This window comes from Hyperoodon ampullatus (assembly GCF_949752795.1).
Source record: "Hyperoodon ampullatus genome assembly, chromosome: 12".
In the NCBI taxonomy this organism is placed as follows: domain Eukaryota; kingdom Metazoa; phylum Chordata; class Mammalia; order Artiodactyla; family Ziphiidae; genus Hyperoodon; species Hyperoodon ampullatus.
Genome location: NC_136925.1, coordinates 16,084,772 through 16,103,657, shown reverse-complemented (window position 1 = coordinate 16,103,657; position 18,886 = coordinate 16,084,772). Strand labels below are relative to the sequence as shown.

The following is an 18,886-nucleotide window of genomic DNA, read 5'->3' as shown; positions in this document are numbered from 1 at the left end:
GTGAGCAAACATACATTGAGAAAAGTATATTAACAGTAGCATGAAAAAACATTTTGCATTTAATTACATAATCAAATTAAATATATGAGCGTTTTAAGTAGCCATAAGAATTCATGTGTACATTAACACAATATTTAGGTTTTTAAAGATATTTATGTTGATTTAAAAAATAGCCTTAAGGAACTGCCAGAGATATTGATTCAGAAGTTGTATAGGCAGCCTAAGCAACAGAAACAGATTCTGGCTAAGTTAACCAAAGGAAAGAAAAAAATATGACAAGAGAGAATTTATTTAAAGATTATTGGGCAGACTTACATAAAGTAAAGAAAAACAGAAGCTCCATAATGTAAAATTCAAGGCAACTCCTATGATCTCAGAAGGTTAACTTTAGTGGCTTGATCTAATCACCTGAGGTACTTGTTAAAAATGACGGATTCTTGGGCCCCAGCCCAGAAATACCAAATCAAAATATCTGGAAATGACCTCGGAGAATCTGCTTTTCAACACCATCATGAAGGGTACTTATGCTCTTTATTATTTATCGTTAGAGTGACTCTGCTGCAATATGCTGTTTTTCCTCAAAAGTCAAATATTTCTGGGAGAAAAATCTTCCCCTAACCTGAAAAACAATCTATACACTTTTTTTCTTATACATATTACATTCTACTTTAAATTGCTATTATGTATGTGAACATCATTTTCTCTCACTTTTCCCATAATTTATAAGTGTATTGAGGTCAGCAATATTATCTTTTTAGTCTATGTATATCTCACAGTACAAAGAATGAAGACTTTTAACATATAAGTCGTTAAAACATTATTAATTGAATTCAATGAAATTAACTTCCCACATAAGGGTGGTAGCTTTGTGGGGAAGAATACTATGTTGAATGGATATTTTGGTGTGTGTGTGGCTTTAAAATTTTTAAAATTAATCATATTTTATATGTAGTAGTGTGTATATGTCAATTCCAATCTCCCAATTTATCCCTCCCCCACCTTCTCCCCACCCCCACCATAACCATAAGTTTGTTTTCTATACCTGTGACTCTATTTCTGTTTTGTAGATAAGTTTATTTGTATCATTCTTTCCATATATATATATATATATATATATAAAATAGATAACTAATAATGACCTACTGTGTAACACAGGGAACTCTACTCAACACTGTAATGACCTTAATGGGAAAATGATCTAAAAAAGAGTGGATATATGTATATGTTTAACTGATTTATGTTGTACAGCAGAAACTAGCATAGCATTGTAAATCTACTATAATAAAGTTTTTAAAAAAATTAATTCTAAAGGCTCTTAGTCCATTTTATGTAAGAGAAAAAATACATGGCAAGGTAATAGTTAAACTCACTTGAAACCACATTTTCCCAAAGAATAAAAGGCAGAATCAATGATTTTGTCTCTCATATATATTTAGTAAAATATACTAAGTCCCTAAATCTTTTCACTTCTCTGAAAATGGCATTTGAGATTGATTGGGATGGGAACTGCACACATTTTATTATTATTTATCTGCTTACCCTGTCAACTATCTGAGAATTTCTAAGGCTGATTAAAAAATGTACTGTTTATTGGTTTATTGAATGACATAATAATGATGATTTTGCTTCCAACAATGCCCATCTGTATTAGTTTGCATGCAGAAATTAGCTTTCCTTACAAAAGAGTGCATGATTATAAATAATGTTTAATTCAGGACTCAAAGCAACAATTTATCCTCTCTGTGAAATAAGGAGTATTTCCCAAGAGGAAAGCCCTCTGGTTATTAGGAAAATGTATGTGTCTACAACATATGAGATGGAGACATCTCTTAGGATATATTTTTTGTTTGTTTTAAAAAGTTTTTTTCTTTCTATATTGCAATTCCAACTTCCCCATATATATCACATTCACATAAATAGTTGTCCTTTAAAAAATAATAAACCCCTGAAGAAGAACTGACTGTTAACAAATGGTCATTTACTGCAAACATAGCTAAAGTGGGTGTTGCATATAAATGAAGAGTTATTAAAATCAGAGAGATCTCATAGTAAATTTCTATACCTTTTATAAACTCCTAAAAATCCCTCCTTTTTGTTTTCCTGCTTCATAAATTTTCCTTCAATTTACTAAGCAAAGCATAATCATTCAGTAATACTTATATTGAAAATAGACTTTATGTTAAAGAAATATAACTTAAAGCCAAATATGTATTAAAATTTGGAGAATATTTATATGCTATTATAATTTTTAAAAATGGATTTGATAAAAAGTTTAAGGTATATTTTAAGTAATAACTATAGATTAGTTATTGCATTAAGTTCGAGTAACATTTTTAAATAAACTACTTAAAGTGAAAATCGTATTTGACTATCTTTATGCTTATTATTTGCTTTTAAATGCATGCATTATAGTGAAACACATGCGTTTTAAAATTAAAAGGAAAAGAACTAAGAATACAAATAATTATTGCTGAAAAGCAGGTGGCGATCTAAAGAAGCTGTCAAATTAGACATGTTCAGTTATGTTTCACAGTTGCTTTTTGGGAAACATTTCTTGTCAGTAGTTTTAACATCAGTATGTGATGAATATAAAATACGGTATGCTCAAAGTGGAATGGCTTATAACTTTATAGTATTAGCCTATTTCATAATGCAAAGACCTATTTTTAGTATAACCATCTTATCAACTAATATTCATTATATGTTATGAGATCCATCTCCATTCACGTAGAGAAAAAAAAAAGTATGATTCCGTCTCAAATGTGTTTCAATAAGTTTTTGAAGCAGCCAATGTTAAATTAAAATGAGATGGAAATAAATTTCCCAAAATATGTAAATAACACTATATTAGCATGTTTATTAATATTACAAGTGATAAAATCATGGTAAATTTGGCAGGATGACTTAGGGAAAGTTATGTGACTATCTCCTATGGAAAATAACAGAAATCGCAGTCGCTTTCCTAATGACATCTAATAGTGTAAAACTAATTGGGAAATACATTACACTTAGTATTATTTTTCTTTGTTTTTTAGGGCTAAGAATTTAAAAGGAGTGTTCATAAATAAGGGATGTTTCTCGGGCCATATATATATATATATATATATATATATATATATATATATATATAATCAAATCAAAATAAATGACTCCTTTTGATATGCAATAAAAATATGTTTAAGCAATACAGTCACATGAACAATGAAGGATATTTTCAAAGATATACAATTACCTAGATTAATTAACAAACATGCATTACAGTTTTGAGAATTGTAAGCTGCCATTCTTGGGCCATCTCAAGTTATTTTCCATATAAGATGAAGTCAATACCATTGTGTGCATTCCTTGAGATGTCACTATTTAAGAGCCATGCAATCCTCAGGGACACCACCAAACACTATGGTCCCAGGTAATCGTATATAATAGAACACATGTCAAGTAAAACAAATGACACATTTTGTTTCCATTGTTTTAGGTTTTGCCAATCAATAAAAAAAATACAGACAGGATATGCACCCTGTAATGGGCAGTAACAGAAAATGTACTACAAGCTTATTCTTTCCCTCCACATAAAATATGACAATGCTAAATTTTATTATTATTTCCATGTGTTACAGTAATGTCCAATGATTATGGAAAAATGGTCTTAGTTTAAATCCCACCTTACTCCCTCAAGGCACTAAAAATAGTGTAGAAAAATTTCAGAGGAGCCAAGTTAAAACTAGGTCATATACAGAATATGTGGCTGTTTCATGAAATAGCCCAGAATGTGTGAGAAGGATGATCATATTTTTAAATTAGTCTTTAGCCTCAAGATAATTCTCTAGAATGCCACAATAAATATATAATATATTCCTTTATATGCTGTATTTATATGGTACATTATTAATGAAACATGAATTATTAAATGTGTATTTCAGTAATCAGTGGCTGAATTCATATCACAGCATGTCTGATGGTAACAAATATAGTTGCTTTTATGCAGCTACATTAATGCATATATTCTAGTGTGTCCCTATCTCTTTTATGTTAAAGAGTGATGTAAATTTATATGTGACATATGCTTTGTTAACTTTTATGAATTAGACAATATAAGAATATCAAGAGGAAAAGTAGACTCAAGATCATTAGCAATGTCAAATTGAATGAGAGAAAGCATTTTAAAGTTTTATAAAACTAATGACTTCTCAATAGGCTTAAGGCTTTAATAGCTGGGATATAGTGTATAGTCTCCAATTTCATTAAAACGTACCTGGGAAATGGTCCATTTGAGCGAGTTAAGACAAAAATTTCTTGAGGCTCACGATACCCTTAATTTAGAATGAGATAGGTCTTGAAAGAGCATAGGGCTTTACAGATAGGTACAGCTCTCACTGTAAAAACAAGAAAACTCAGACCCAGATAATTTAAGAGATGTCATACTTTGTCCATAGAATCAAATCAAAAAGGTTTGATTAGTGAATCATTAACTACGGAATTGCCCTAAGGTCACAAAGCCAGTATTTCTGAGCAAAAACTCCATATGTACTGAATTTCAGAACACAGATTTTTCTACTTGCTCAGCTGACTAATTCAGAGCTTAATTTTCCTTCTTTTTGAATTCATCCCTTCAGCACATAATTATTGAGCATCTATTTTAATCCAGGTGGTGTAGTAGGCTCTGTAGATTCAAAGATGAATGATTAATGACCCTGGCTCTCAGGAAGCTTGTGTGGGGAAATAGGACAGGCAAGCTCCCTGCGTTAGAATGTAGTGTGGCAGAGCAAAGAAGAACTAAATGCAAGGGAAAAAAAAAAAAAAAAAAAAAAAAAAAAAAACTTTAGTCAGACTTTGTTAAACTTCTATTCAAAGTCCTTCATTGATTCCCCTCCTCTTTCAGAGAAAATAATGGAGTCTCTGTGAGAGCCTGCTAGGTCTGTGGTCATCTGTCTCCATTCCTTCTTTCTGAATCATTAACTCTCAACCATCCTTTCTCACTCTAGCCACACTCACCTCCCTTTCTATTTCTTGCCGGGCCAAACATGCTCTTCCTTGGAGAATCTGACACCTGCTGTTCCCTTCACCTTGAGCACTCTCCCAAGGTCATCCATATGGCTCACTCCCTCACTCACTTTTTTCAGCTCTTTACTTCAATATCTCCTTTTACTTTTCCTGATCACCTCACAAAAATAGCAATTACTTCCATATTCTACCCATATATTTCCTCATATTGCTCAGGAAACTGTAGCACAGAAAAATGACATCATTAGACCAAAGTTACAGTTTATAGGTGGTTGAGCCACAATTTGAACACAGCAGTCTGGCTTCAGACCCGAGATCTCAGCTACTTTATTTTATTGCCTCAATAGTAGTGGAATCCAAAGAAATGGAAGAAATATTGCTGAGCATTTTTAAAGGGATACTCTCAAGAAGGTTTCCTCTTGGGCTAGAAGAGAGTGATGGGATGTGTCATGGAGTAAAGAGGGCATAATAAGTGACAGATGAAGGAGAGAGCTTGCCCTGCCAAAGCGGTTGTCAGGTGGTACCAGCTGCAGTGACTCCAAAGAATTAGAACAATAAATAAAGCACCTCACTGTAGTAAGAGGTACTTTTTTAAACCAGATAATCATAGATTTCAGGAATATCAGCCACAGTAGTACCTGTAGCAAAAAATGGGGAGCAGAGAAGACCAAGCCAGCAGCACTATCTCCCCTTTCTCTCTGTAGGGTTTGCATAATTAGTGGGTGTAGTTGAAATGTAAATATAAGGATTTAGGAAGCACAACTAATGTTATACTTTTTCTATTTTTGATCATGTACCACCATATGGTATCTTTTTCATCTTGATCAGTTCTTAAAATCAAGTATTTTCACAAATGAAATTAGAAACTGACTCAAATGACTATGCCAAAATTCAACAATTAAAAAAAGGTGATGGCACATTTAATTACATTACACTCATGAGTCAATTATAATAAATTTAAAATAAGCAAACATTTCAGATTAATAATAAACAATATAACATTTAAATTATTTTTTATTTACAGTATTATATTTTTATTGATATTTTGTGTGCATGTTTTTATAATTGTATTAGTGGAATAAGTCATGTAGCATGTAATTTACAAATAATTCATATTTTAGAAATATATGAACAAAATATTTTATTAATAGGGAATCAAAATCAAAGAAGTTTGGAGACTGTTTACAAAAGTTTGACCCAATAGTGCCATGGATATCTACTGTCATTGAATTCAACCACTATGGATATATAGAGAAAATTTTAAAATGATTTTGAAGAGCTTTTAAAAACTTAATTTTATTAAATACTAATAACCTAAAGTAGATACCATTATTTAGAGTTAATGGTAGATATCTTAGAAAATGTATAAATATAATTTATACAACAATTTTCCAACAATTTCATTGCAATGAATTTACACTTAATAAATTAGAGTTTTACAGCAAAACCCCAGATGCAATTATTAATAATGTATAACCTTTAAAATAATGTATAATAAATAACATATAATAATTAATGTTAATATGATAATAATAACTAATTAGAATATGTTTGTATGTGATTTACATAGAATCTTTATTTTTCAGCTCTTTGTTAACAAGATCTATATATATTTAGGAAGTGTTTTTTTTGTTTGTTTTTTTGCAGTACGCGGGCCTCTCACTGTTGTGGACTCTCCCGTTGCAGAGCACAGGCTCCGGACGCACAGGCTCAGTGGCCATGGCTCACGGGCCCAGCCGCTCTGTGGCATGGAGGATCCTCTCAGACTGGGGCACAAACCCGCGTCCCCTGCATCGGCAGGCGGACTCTCAATGACTGCGCCACCAGGGAAGCCCAGGAAGTGTTTTTTTGTTTGTTTGTTTTTGTTTTTTAATCCTTGTAATGCTCGTCAGTACCAGAGAAATGGTTGTCAAGGATAAATCTATTAAATAAATAGATATCATATCATATTATGAACTTCATGTCAGTTTTATTTTTCCTTCACATTGATATTCTGGATCCTTTAAAAGATAAATTATTCATACTACACCTCATCTTTTGATTTAGTTGCAGAATATAACTACACAGGAATTAGCTCTGAAAGAGGTCATCTACAGACCAGATGTCAACAGGAAACTTTGCTGCCTACACAGAATAAGGTACACTGTGAAGGAAGAGAGACTTACTTGCCTGAATCTGTTTCAGCAGAGTGTACTTTTTCTCTAGTGAAAACATAAAAAAAAGATAGATCACTGTATTGTGTCAATTAGTCTACTCATTCTTCAGCATGAATATAAGAAATGAGGAAGTATATGAGCTATTTGGGTCAGGATAAGCAGATAGATAATAAAAACATACACACTCATTTGAGTCTACTACAACACTAAAGTTCCCACACTATGCACAAAAATTGTGTTCAGACAAGTACATTAAAAGGATAAGATGAAAAAAAATTGCTGGCCACAAATTTTAAATCATTATTTAAAAGATATTGTGATTCTACTATGAAGCCTATTTAAAGATCCCACCCTTTTTTCTTTCCCCTGTAGTTGCATTAATGAGGTTACTCTAAAATGGACATGCTGATTTTCTACCAGGAAAGAAAGTTTTCTTTGTTATTGTTTCTAAGTTTTTGATTTATGTAAGGGTAACTTTCACAGATTAATTCTTGGTGGAAAAATACCCTGTAGCCCAGTCTTTAAATGGAGAGCTCATAAAACCCTGGAACAGAGGAAGATCAGTTTGGAACAAGCTTTCACTATTTTGTAGGGTTCAGACAACAGCACTGTAGATGTTTGGTGGAGACCATCAGGTACTAGTAAACCGAAAAAGCACCAAAGGAGAGCAGTGTCTAAAGCACGGAGAGGTCACCAACTCCAGGAAGGCTTTCTATGTCACAACCAGCTTGGACTTACCAGATACCCTGGTTATTCAAAAGAAGATGGACATTCTGATTCAAATATGACATTTTCCTGATATTAAATTTGAAATGTAATTCAAACATAACCCATTACAGAACAACTAACAGAACCCAAACTACAGTCCTCTCAGGTCAGATTTAGTCCCTAGGCCTCCACATAAACCACCCTCCTTCTCACTCTTCCAGTGATGGAGAAGAGCTGACCCCATTCTGGACTGATTATCCCACTGGATGACTTATCTTCTAAAGGAGCAGATAAGTTATTGAATGATCAATTGAAAACTAAAAGATATGAGACAATATTTTCCACATAGATTTCTGGAGCAGAATATACTGGTTATGGCTCTTTTAGTAATAAAATTCAAAATAACTTTTTTTTTAAATTTGCTGGGTTTTTTTCCTATTTTTCTAAACTGTCTACAAAAGAATGTGCAATAATTTTGCAATTGGATTTTAATGTTATTAAAGAGTTACTTAGAGAATTTAAAAAGGTAGCTCAGCACTCTGTATAGTAATCAATCTTAGTATACAAGAAAAATAAGACCATGGAATTATTTGAAAACATAAAAAAATTATTAGCTAGTATAGATAATTGTCAAATAAGACATGACTTTTAATTGGAAAATATATACTTTCTTATAAAGTTATTTACAATGGATTTATGACATTTTGCACAGTAAAGAAATCTGAACTACCTCTGCATCTTACAGTGCAGCCCAGGGTCTCTTTTGCTGGTGGGCTTCTCCCTCTGTAATCCAGGTTTTAGTGTCATTCGTCCCCCCAGCCCACCCCCACCAACGCCACTCCAATTGTAGGAAAACAAGTTTCTGCTAGCAGAGATAAGTTTCTTTCCTAGCTTCTGGAAATTTCGAGTTTTCAAGAATTTTTCAGATTCTGTCTCCCTTTAACAAAGAAGTGATAAACTATTTATAAAATTCATGGGATCTATAACTCTTGATCAAGATCAGAAAATGAATATATATTGGGTCCTCCCTTGACATCACATTTATTAATTTTCTGGTATAGCTTTTGCATTTATGTGACAAGGAGTATCTCCTGTTTTATGACTACACAGATATAGGACATTCCTTGTATAAACTGGTCCAGTAGGTGGCAGTTAGATTGATGCAATCACAGGTCATCATTGAGAGCAAAAGCAGATGACCACTAAAGACTGTTCTGTCAAAAAATCACCAGGAGCCTGTGAAAAGGTCTTAACCCACAGAAATATTATGACTTTGCTTAGGACTAGAACTTCTCCTCTTCCATGTGCCTGTTAATTTCATGAACAAGAAGTAACAAATGATTTTCAGGTCTGACTAATTAAGCCTCTCAGTAAGCACCTCAGGCTCTGACCCCACTTGTCTCGGTAAGTCACCAGTCTGGAGGAACGGGGAGATGCCCTCCTTATTTCATTCCTGCCCTTTATGGTTCTCTGCTCCCCTCCACAATCTAAGCAGTTCTAGAAGAATTTACTTGGAACAATTTTGTCTTCTTTTATCTAAATTAAGTCAAACTTTCTATCTAAGGAGGAATAAAAAACAAACTTTTTTTTTCTACAGGAACATCTCAATAGGCATATATAATGATTGATACATAACTTGCTCTACAATAAGATCTGATTATATTAGGGTTTTACAGACATCTATACATAAATCATAACAACATTGATTATAGTGTGGTTTTGAATTTTGATTTGCATGAGTTATTCATTCAGTTGTTTCCCCTTAGAGACAATAATAAGGGCCAAATTACAATTGGACAATATGTAACAAATTGAAAATGTTTTTCTACATTATATTCCCTTGGATTTTTATAGTATTAATTTTAATATTGTTTTAAATTTGGTTCAAATTAATTTATTTTTAAAAGTGTTTAGTTTGTCTTAGGATGTCAAAATATACTTAAAAGTCAGACCAAAGAGTTAGTGTAATTGTGGATATATTTATTACAATTCATCACACAAAATTTAAGAAAAAAATTGAGAGGACACATGACAGAAATCCATTGATTAGCTAGTTAGATTGGCAAATTTTAAGAGAAAAATTTTCCTCTCTCTGTGTCCACTAGAACACAGTAAGAACAAACTCCCTGGTGGCTAAAGTGCAGTAATTGGTACCACTTCAGAGTGACCAGGGGTCATATCCTTAGAAAATGTTTTCAAAATCTTTGGCTTTTTTGATGTTTGATGATCAGTATATTATTCTAATCCTCAGTAATGAAAAAGAAGCCATGGGGCAGTTACCTTTCTCTTAGGAATTTTTCTTATTAAATTGAGGGGTTTGTAATTAAAATTAATTTATTTTGGTAAATTTTGAGTTTATTAAAATATATATATAACTGGATTAAAATACAATACCTTAAAACCTTTTCCCATTATAAAAATCATTCACTCTTATGTATATACAGAACATTTAATAAAATATCTTAAAGGCCAATTTTTGAGAAATTTTACACTTCAAAATTTAAATTTGACTTTTTTAGTAAGAACGCATCTTCAATAAATAGCTCTAGTATTCAAGCTTTAATTTGTATAAATACATTTTTATGCTATCACCTTGGGTAACTTCTGGATTGAAGTCATGCACTTGACATACTCCCAGTCATCTGAAGAATGAAAATTGGACTTCAAAAATCTGTGGCAAGGCAATAAACCCCTGCTTTAAGACATGAGGAACAGCAATGTCCTCTGAATATTTCCTCTTAGACTCCTCTCACCTCATGATACCACCACCAACTCTCACTTGTCTCTCAGTGCCTGTCGCTAGACTCCTCCTTAATTTTCCACTCCATTCCAGTAATGCTTTTCATGCTCCGTGACCTGGCTGATTCTGATACAGTCCATCTCTCTCTTACCAAATGTAAAATATCATACCAAGTTCTAAAATGCATTGCACCACAATTACGGGGTTATATCTCACTCCAGTCACTATAGCCATTAAATAAGTTTGCCAGCTGAGTATCCCACCAAAGAGGAAAGCTGTCGATTTTTATAAGATTGTGAATGTTTTCCATACTACATTTCTGGTTCAGAAGTAACTTCTGCTCTAGTAACCTGCTTGTAAGCCTAGGGATTGACGTTCTTGTGCTCCATTACCTCTCTTATGTCCAGGGCACTTGTACCCATATGCTGTAAGTCTCCCTTACTGCAACTACTGATGAAGTGACTGTATCTTTTCTTACCAATATTGCCTCTACAGTTCCGATTCTCTGTCAAGCTTTAGCAAGAACAGCTGAACAGCAGTTCTCAGTCTGCTTCAGGCTACTTATAAAATTAAGGGTCCAATTTACATCATATAGGATTTGTATCTAAAGCTCCCATTCAAATCTTGGAAGAAAATCTTAGTTGGGTAGCAAGAGGTTGGCTTCACACTCTCAAACTCCAAGTACCCTGCAAATATCAAATCATAATTTAGTAGAAACTGTGTATAGTCAACCCTCGGTATCCTCCAGGGATTAGTTCCAGGACTCCTGAGGATATCAAAAATTCTTGGTTGCTCAACTCCCTTATATAAAAGGGTGTAGTATTTGCATATAGCCTACACACATCCTCCTGTATATTTTAAATCATATGTAGATTACTTATAATACCTAATAAAATGAAAATGCTAGGTAAAATAGTTATAAATACTAAATGCTATGTAAATGGTTGCCATTGGGAGGTAAATTCAAGTTTTGCTTTCTGGAACTTTCTGGAATTTTCCTTTCTGAATATTTTATCTCTTAACTGGTCAGCCTACTCCTTCCAAACCAATGTCATCTAGCAGCCACTCCTTTGATGACTAGGGCCTTTGGACTTGCTTGTCAAAACCAGCTAAGGAGATCACTTTTTCCATAGAAAGTTCCTACTTGAGAGAGAATGCAATGATTAGCGTTCTAAGTCTCTATTTTAATCCTAAATTTACTTTTTATAATTCTAGCTTTACATTCTTTTCAGTTCCAGTTAATCTGAAGAATAGAATCTGGCACTTTAATTTTAGTCTCTGGCTGCATTACCTGTGAACAGCCCATTCCCTGAAAGGGTCTGTCTTCTGAGTGCAGGCTTCCATCCAGGTGGGCACTGGCTGGACGCTGAATGCTGCTCGGGATAGGCAGCCCAGTGACCACCAGAAGCCTATATTTATGCACTATGGCCCTGCATGTGAATCTTCTGTGATATACTTTAAAAACACAAAGGCTAACACCTCGTTTCTATTTACTTCATTAGAATCCCCAGGAAGTAAGTCCCAATTAGCAGGTATTTTCAGAAATGGTACAGGTGATTGTGTTGTGTTATGGAGTCTCTGAAATACTGATTTGATCTCAGGATTCTCATCCTTTTTAGTTTTGTGAGTCTTGTGAGCAACTGAACTCAAGCTCTGATATTTGCAGAGGCTCAGCGAGGTCTAGGAGAGAAGGAAAATGTGGGAGAGGCACGGGATCTGCAGACCATTCTAACTCTGCTTTACATCAATCACAGTGTGACCATGAGAAACCTGGTTTATTTCCAAGAGGCTTGTGTTTTTCTTTGTAAAATACATCTACTATGATATACCAGTAAACTATAAAAGCAGTCCTAGAAAGGCACACCAAAGCACAGAAAATAGTGGGATCTACATTTTCTGACATGCAATTAGCCCTCGATTATATATATATTTTAAAAGTGTCAGGATCAGTAATAACACTCTAGACCTACATGTCTGTATATATGTTCATATACTCATCCACACTTACATCTATGTCAATCACATGGGATTCTCTTGAGTTTTTGTTCCAGATTTTTTTTAAGTATAGAAGATGGATTTTTCATCTTAGTCTTTTAAGTGCAGCACTTAGGTGACAGGAGATCTTCTTGCTCTGAGAGGGCAGAGAAGGCCAGCAACTAAATCAGGGGAACTAACCTGTAAGGCTGTGGCACTACAATTTAGGTGGAGTTAGCCAGATTAAAGGCTTCATGTCTGAAGAGAGACAGATGTCTGAAGAGAGACAGGTGGACGTGTTCTGCTTTGTGTCCACCAGATGCAGAGCATTTCATCAGAAATGTACCAATCTCACATCAAGTCTTAAAGGATTGCCCAAGAACCCCAGCAGCCTGAGATCATGTAGAACAAAAGCTATCAGCAATTGCCAAATCCCTGGAATCTTGGGACGAGTACAGACTCTATGAGATTCTTTTGTGTGTGTGTATGTAATATGCTTTATATTTATTTATTTAAAATTTGTATCGGAGTATAGTTGATTTACAATGTTGTGTTAGTTTCAGGTGTACAGCAAAGTAAATCAGTTATACATATATTCACTTTTTTTTAAAGATTATTTTCCCATATAGGCCATTACAGAGTATTGAGTAGAGTTCCCTTTGCTATACAGTAGGTCCTTGTCAGTTATCTTTTCTATACATAGTAGTGTGTATATGTCAATCCCAATCACCCAATTCATCCCCCCTCTTACATGATATTGCTTATATGTGGAATCTAAACAATTCCACATATAAAAGGGTACAAATGAACTTATTTACCAAACAGGAGTAGAGTCACAGATGTGGAAATCTATGGGATTCTTAGTCTATGAGAAATCTAAAATTAGCTAAAGAGATAGAGAAAAAGACCTGCCAATTCAATTCATTCATTTATCCTTTATTTTCTCTCTCTCTCCCTGTCTCTCTAATCCTCTCTCTCATCCTCTCTCTCTTCCTCCTTCCTTTCCTCCCTGTCTCTCTCTTTTCTGTAGCCACAATTAAATCCCCCCTCCTCCTCAGCATCATAAAATATGATTTATATTTGTTAATTGCTTTATACATGGCAGGCAATGTGTTAAGTATTTTACATGCAGTATCTTATTTAATCTTTATAAAAATCCTGCAAAGTAACTGTTATTAATATGTGCATTATTATAATGAGCTGAGTGAGGCTTAGAAAGGATAAGTGACTTGTTTGAGGTGGCACAGCTAGGAAGTGAAGCTAGGGACCTCAAAGGCCTGTCCCCTATGTGCAAGCAGCCTTTGATTGTGAAAGGCATGCTGCACAACCTGACACATTATAATCGAGAAAATGCAAAGACAATTCTCTGTTATTCTTAACCTAAGCTTTTCATCAGTTTACATAAAGAAACTATTTATCTGCTAGCTCTAATTAATCTGTATGTATTATAACCAAGACAAGTTCATATATGAAGTAACTAACCTGGACTCCAGAACTTGATGTTTGGAAACCTCTTGTGATATGTTTAAATCAGGATGGCTGGCAAATGGCTAAAGAACAAAGACATATTCTCTTTTGTGTGTATGCACATTTGCGCATATGCTTGTTTCCACATATACATATCCACTATCTTATTCAAAATTTCCTACACTCTTCACAATTGATAAACTCCTCACAGACAAATGGGGGATTGGGATGGCACAGAGTTAGAACACAATGGAGCTCTTCATTGATGGAGATGAAGGATTTACAGTTCTTTGGTCACTGCTCTTGTCAGTTAATAATATACTGTTAAGTCAACCTGTTCTTCTGAAGGAAGATGTGTGTTTTTTTTCCTCTTATTATCATCTTAAAAACAGTATCTGAACACAACATGACAGCTTTCTAAAAACAGTTTTATATAGACTCAACCACTTAAAAATGGCATCCATGTAAATGGTAGAAAGAATATTTTTTAGGAAAAAAAATAAATTACTGTGTAACTATTCACTAAATTTTCAGAAATAAATTGTGAAGCCCAGAAATGAGTCCTAGTTATAGTGACATAAATACAACAAACAATAATATAAAAGTACAATGCTGGTATTGAAATACTTTGAAGCTTAATCTGTCTGATAATGCTTTGAAAATAAACCTATTTATTGATGTGTTTTGGCTAATGTTGGAAATGGAAATTGTATTCAACCAATTCTAAATCATTTTTTAAACTGGACTATTTCTAGGAACTGTGCACTTTTACTGGAGACTCTGAAAATGGAAAATTTCTCCATGATTAGTTACATTCTTAGACAAGTTATGAAATTCACACTACTCCACAGATTTCTAAGCCTCAAAACTGAACCATCTGTAAAATTCACTTCTCTGTGACGAATCTTGGAATAAGAAAGAAGGAAAAAATATGTCTGAGCTTCCAAAGTAGATACCATAAGTCCAAAGTATTAAAGCTCATGTATTTCTTTACTCAGGTGGATCAACAAAACTTTTCAGGATCCATTTGTTTTTACTTTGCATATAATCCTAACAAATTTGGTTATGTGTTTCACTACCATGACGGACTGAAAACAACAGATTAGAGGTGAAGAAATGGGGTGCCTCAGACAGACATATTAGCTGATCAAACTTGACAACTGAGGGGAACACATTGAAAGAATTATACAATCATCAGATGAATGAACTAAAATTCTATATTCCTCTTGGATTATACAAGGAAAACAATTCTATAATCTACCATATTGTAGAAAGGAAAGACAACTGACACCCATCACATTGAACCACTTTCCTAAATGTAATGTTAAATTATTCTCAATAAATTCTTAGCCTAAAATGTGTGTAATGAAAAGTAGAGATCTGGGTAATAAAATTTTTTAGGCAGATCTTATTCTACATAAACAAAAGTAGGCTGTTTAGAATGGACATACCCAAAGGACTTCATTTTGTGTCACCTAATCACTACAGTGCCATGTTTAACCATGAGTTTGGTTGTTAGCTGATGCATCACGATTTAGATTAAACTTTTTTGCTATATATTCATTACTGAAGGCCTTGTAACTAATCAATTTAATCAAAATACTTAATTGAATTTTGGGATAGCATTACAATTAATTAGCCATTGATTATTTTTTAATGCTCTCAAAATGATTTGAAACATTATATCCAGCCTTTATGAAAAGTTATAATTTCATGCACAAGTTTTCTGATTAGCAAATGTCAATACATAAAGAGATTGACACTTCACTAAGCTATGGCAAGTGAGGCAAAAACAATATATTATTATGTCCTTCAGAAAAGAATTGACATGAAAATGTTAGATTTATTCCCTTTGTCTTAAAAACAGAAGCACTGAAGCCTCTCCAGCCTCGGGGAGGCGAGGCTGTCAACAGAGTTAAGTGGGGCCAAGGCCCAGCCACCGGTGTTCCCCCGAAGGCCATGGACAAGAACCACGCCTCCCTTGTCTGCATATCTTGTTGTGATACCTCGGCACCGCCAGGCCGAAGCCATCATAGCTCACCCCACTTCAGGTGCTGTTTATCCTGCCAGTTTCCATAGTCAACAATTCCAGTATACTCGTGAAAATAATTTTCTAAGCCTAGAACAGAGAAATTTATGAAGAAAATTGGTTTCTTTTCATTAAAATTTTGATGACTGATGCTGATACACTTGAGGGATGAGTTTGATAGAATCTGCAAAAAGGAGGTGAAACCACTGGGATTGATGATGATGAAATATGTGACCATTGCAAAATCACAATATATGCCAAGTGGGAAAGTGACTACCAAGGTCCAAGATTTCCAAGAAGATAAGGAACTCTTCAGGTATTGCACCCTCCCTGAAATTCTGAAATATGTGGAGTGTTTCACTGGACCCAATGTTATGACCATGCATGCAATGTTGATAAACAAACCTCCAGATTCAAGCAGAAGACATCTCGTCTGTCACCTTTTGCACCAGGATCTTCACTATTTCCCCTTAAGGCCCAGCAATAGCATCGTTTGTTCCTGGAAGGCCATGGAGAACATCGACCAGAACAACGGCTGCCTGGTTGTGCTCCCAGGGACACACAAAGGTCCCTTGAAACCACACGATTATCCCCACTGAGAGGGAGGGTTTAACATCATGTTCCACGGGGTCCAAGACTATGACAGAAATAACACCAGGGTGCACATCATGAAGGAGAAGAGAGACACCATTTTCTTTCATCCTTTGCTTGTCCATGAATCTGGTTCGGAAAAAAAGTCAAGGATTCTGGAAGGCAATTTCCCACCATTTCGCGCATGCCAACCGCCACTACATCGATGTGAATAGCACAAATCAAGAAAACATTGGAAAGGAAGTTTTAGGGTTAGTTAGTAAATCTATGGAGTGAAAGACGTCAGCCTGAAGGATGTTTGGGAATTTCCAGTGCACATTGTGAAAGGAGAATCAACCTTTGAAACAGCCCTTTGCTAGAACTCTTTTAAAGAAAACCAAGATAGAACAAGGTGTCGGAGGAAAATGTTTTCTCAATGAGATGAGATAATCTTTTCTATTCACTTGTTAACAAAATCAAAGTGCACGGATCCAGTACTTAATTGCATAGGGGTAATTTTGCAGTAAGGTGGGGTGGCTTTAATGGATGTAAAAACAGTAAAAGTGAAATATTACTTTTTTAAGGAAAACTTGGGGTTGGAATTAATAAATGTGATGTATAATTGAAAACAAAACAAACAAACAAACAAACAAAACACCCCAAAAAACAAAAGCACTGGAACAGATGGAATAATCCAAAAGAGAAATCATACGTTAAATGTAAGATGCAATGAAATATGCTGCTAAAAACACAGGGGATAAATCTCTCCTTTTTTTTTCAGACTGTCCTTTATTTCTCATATAAGGTGCTAAATTGTGAGTTATCAGTACACAAGAAATAGTAACCTCTCTACTCCACCCTAAATATCAGAAAAATTTAGAGCTGGAAAGTACCATCTGGATACCTAGTCTAGTGATTCTCAATAATTTGTGATTCTCAAAATCACAAGGAATCACAAATTATCCAGGTGTCTGGATTCAGCAGCTGAATCAGAATTTTAAGTAATTGTTCCTTGGTTAAGAACAATTGAGTCCAATTCTTTCATTTAATTGAAGAAACTGATAACCCAACTAAAAAGTCCAGTAATAGATACTTGCTTATGTATATTCTAATACTTAAATAAAATGGAGAACTATATTGCCTTTAATTCTTTTTCCATATATAGTGAATTTGAGTAATGTTTTAACACTTCTTAATTTTATGGATCTAATAAGTTAAGTGGCTTGTGGTAAATCATAGAACAAATCCATGTCAAAGCCAGACAATCTACAAACCTCCTCTTTACTCTTTAAATTACCAAAATCTTGCAAGATATTTAACCTAATAAAGTTTAAAAATGAACAAGGAAAAAACTCATTATTTGGAAGTTTAATAGTTTAGGCGATATTTTATAGGACCTATGACTTAAAAGCAATATTAATATACAACATAGATATAGTAAAGATGGCACATGAGAGCTAAGACATTAGACACGACAAATTTTGTCATACTCCTATATAACAGAGCAATTTTTGCTAATGAAATGTGTAACTGTCTTCTTTTGTTACAAAATTAGAATTTTTCTTTTCTCCATCAAGGAGTATTTGGGCAGTTCTTTGTGTTCTGACGATTCTGGAGTTCTAAACACTGACATTGAGTCAGAGTCTTGGTGTTAATTTCCATCAAATGAGATTAAAGCAAATCTTCATGGAGAGGGTGGGTAGCAAAAAAAATGAAGGTTTTGTATCTGGACATAGAGCAGTTGGACCGATTCCACTCTGATAGAGGGTTTGCAATCCTTGAGAGAGAGCAGAACATTTTAGTGGTTCCAATGGATTTGCTGAAGTGTCAGCTGGGACCTGGTCACTAATTAACTAAACATCCTGCACTTGAGGGGTGCAGAGATGGTACCAGGAGCCAGATTTGGTAGGAAAGGATTAGAGTCATTTGGCAGCTTAACCTGTTTTTGAAAAGGGCATGGGGGGCTTCCCTGGTGGCGCAGTGGTTGAGAGTCCACCTGCCGATGCAGGGGACGCGGGTTCGTGCTCCGGTCCGGGAAGATCCCACGTGCCGTGGAGCGGCTGGGCCCGTGAGCCATGGCCGCTGGGCCTGCGTGTCCGGAGCCTGTGCTCCGCAATGGGAGAGGCCACAACAGTGAGAGGCCCGCGTACCGCAAAAAAAAAAAAAAAAAAAAAGAAAAGGGCATGCGGATGTCACAATGGGCATTTCAGTGGCAGCCAAGATGAACTGCAAAGCAGGGTT

At 34.6% G+C, this 18,886-nt stretch overlaps 1 pseudogene across 1 annotated transcript; it reads left to right on the top strand.

The window, feature by feature from the left end:
- The first annotated feature begins 426 nt into the window (after positions 1–426).
- Positions 427–17,025, top strand: LOC307061516 (phytanoyl-CoA dioxygenase, peroxisomal-like; annotated as a pseudogene). The gene is made up of 2 exons: positions 427–518; positions 15,934–17,025. The product of its transcript is annotated as a phytanoyl-CoA dioxygenase, peroxisomal-like (transcript).
- The last annotated feature ends 1,861 nt before the right edge of the window (positions 17,026–18,886 follow it).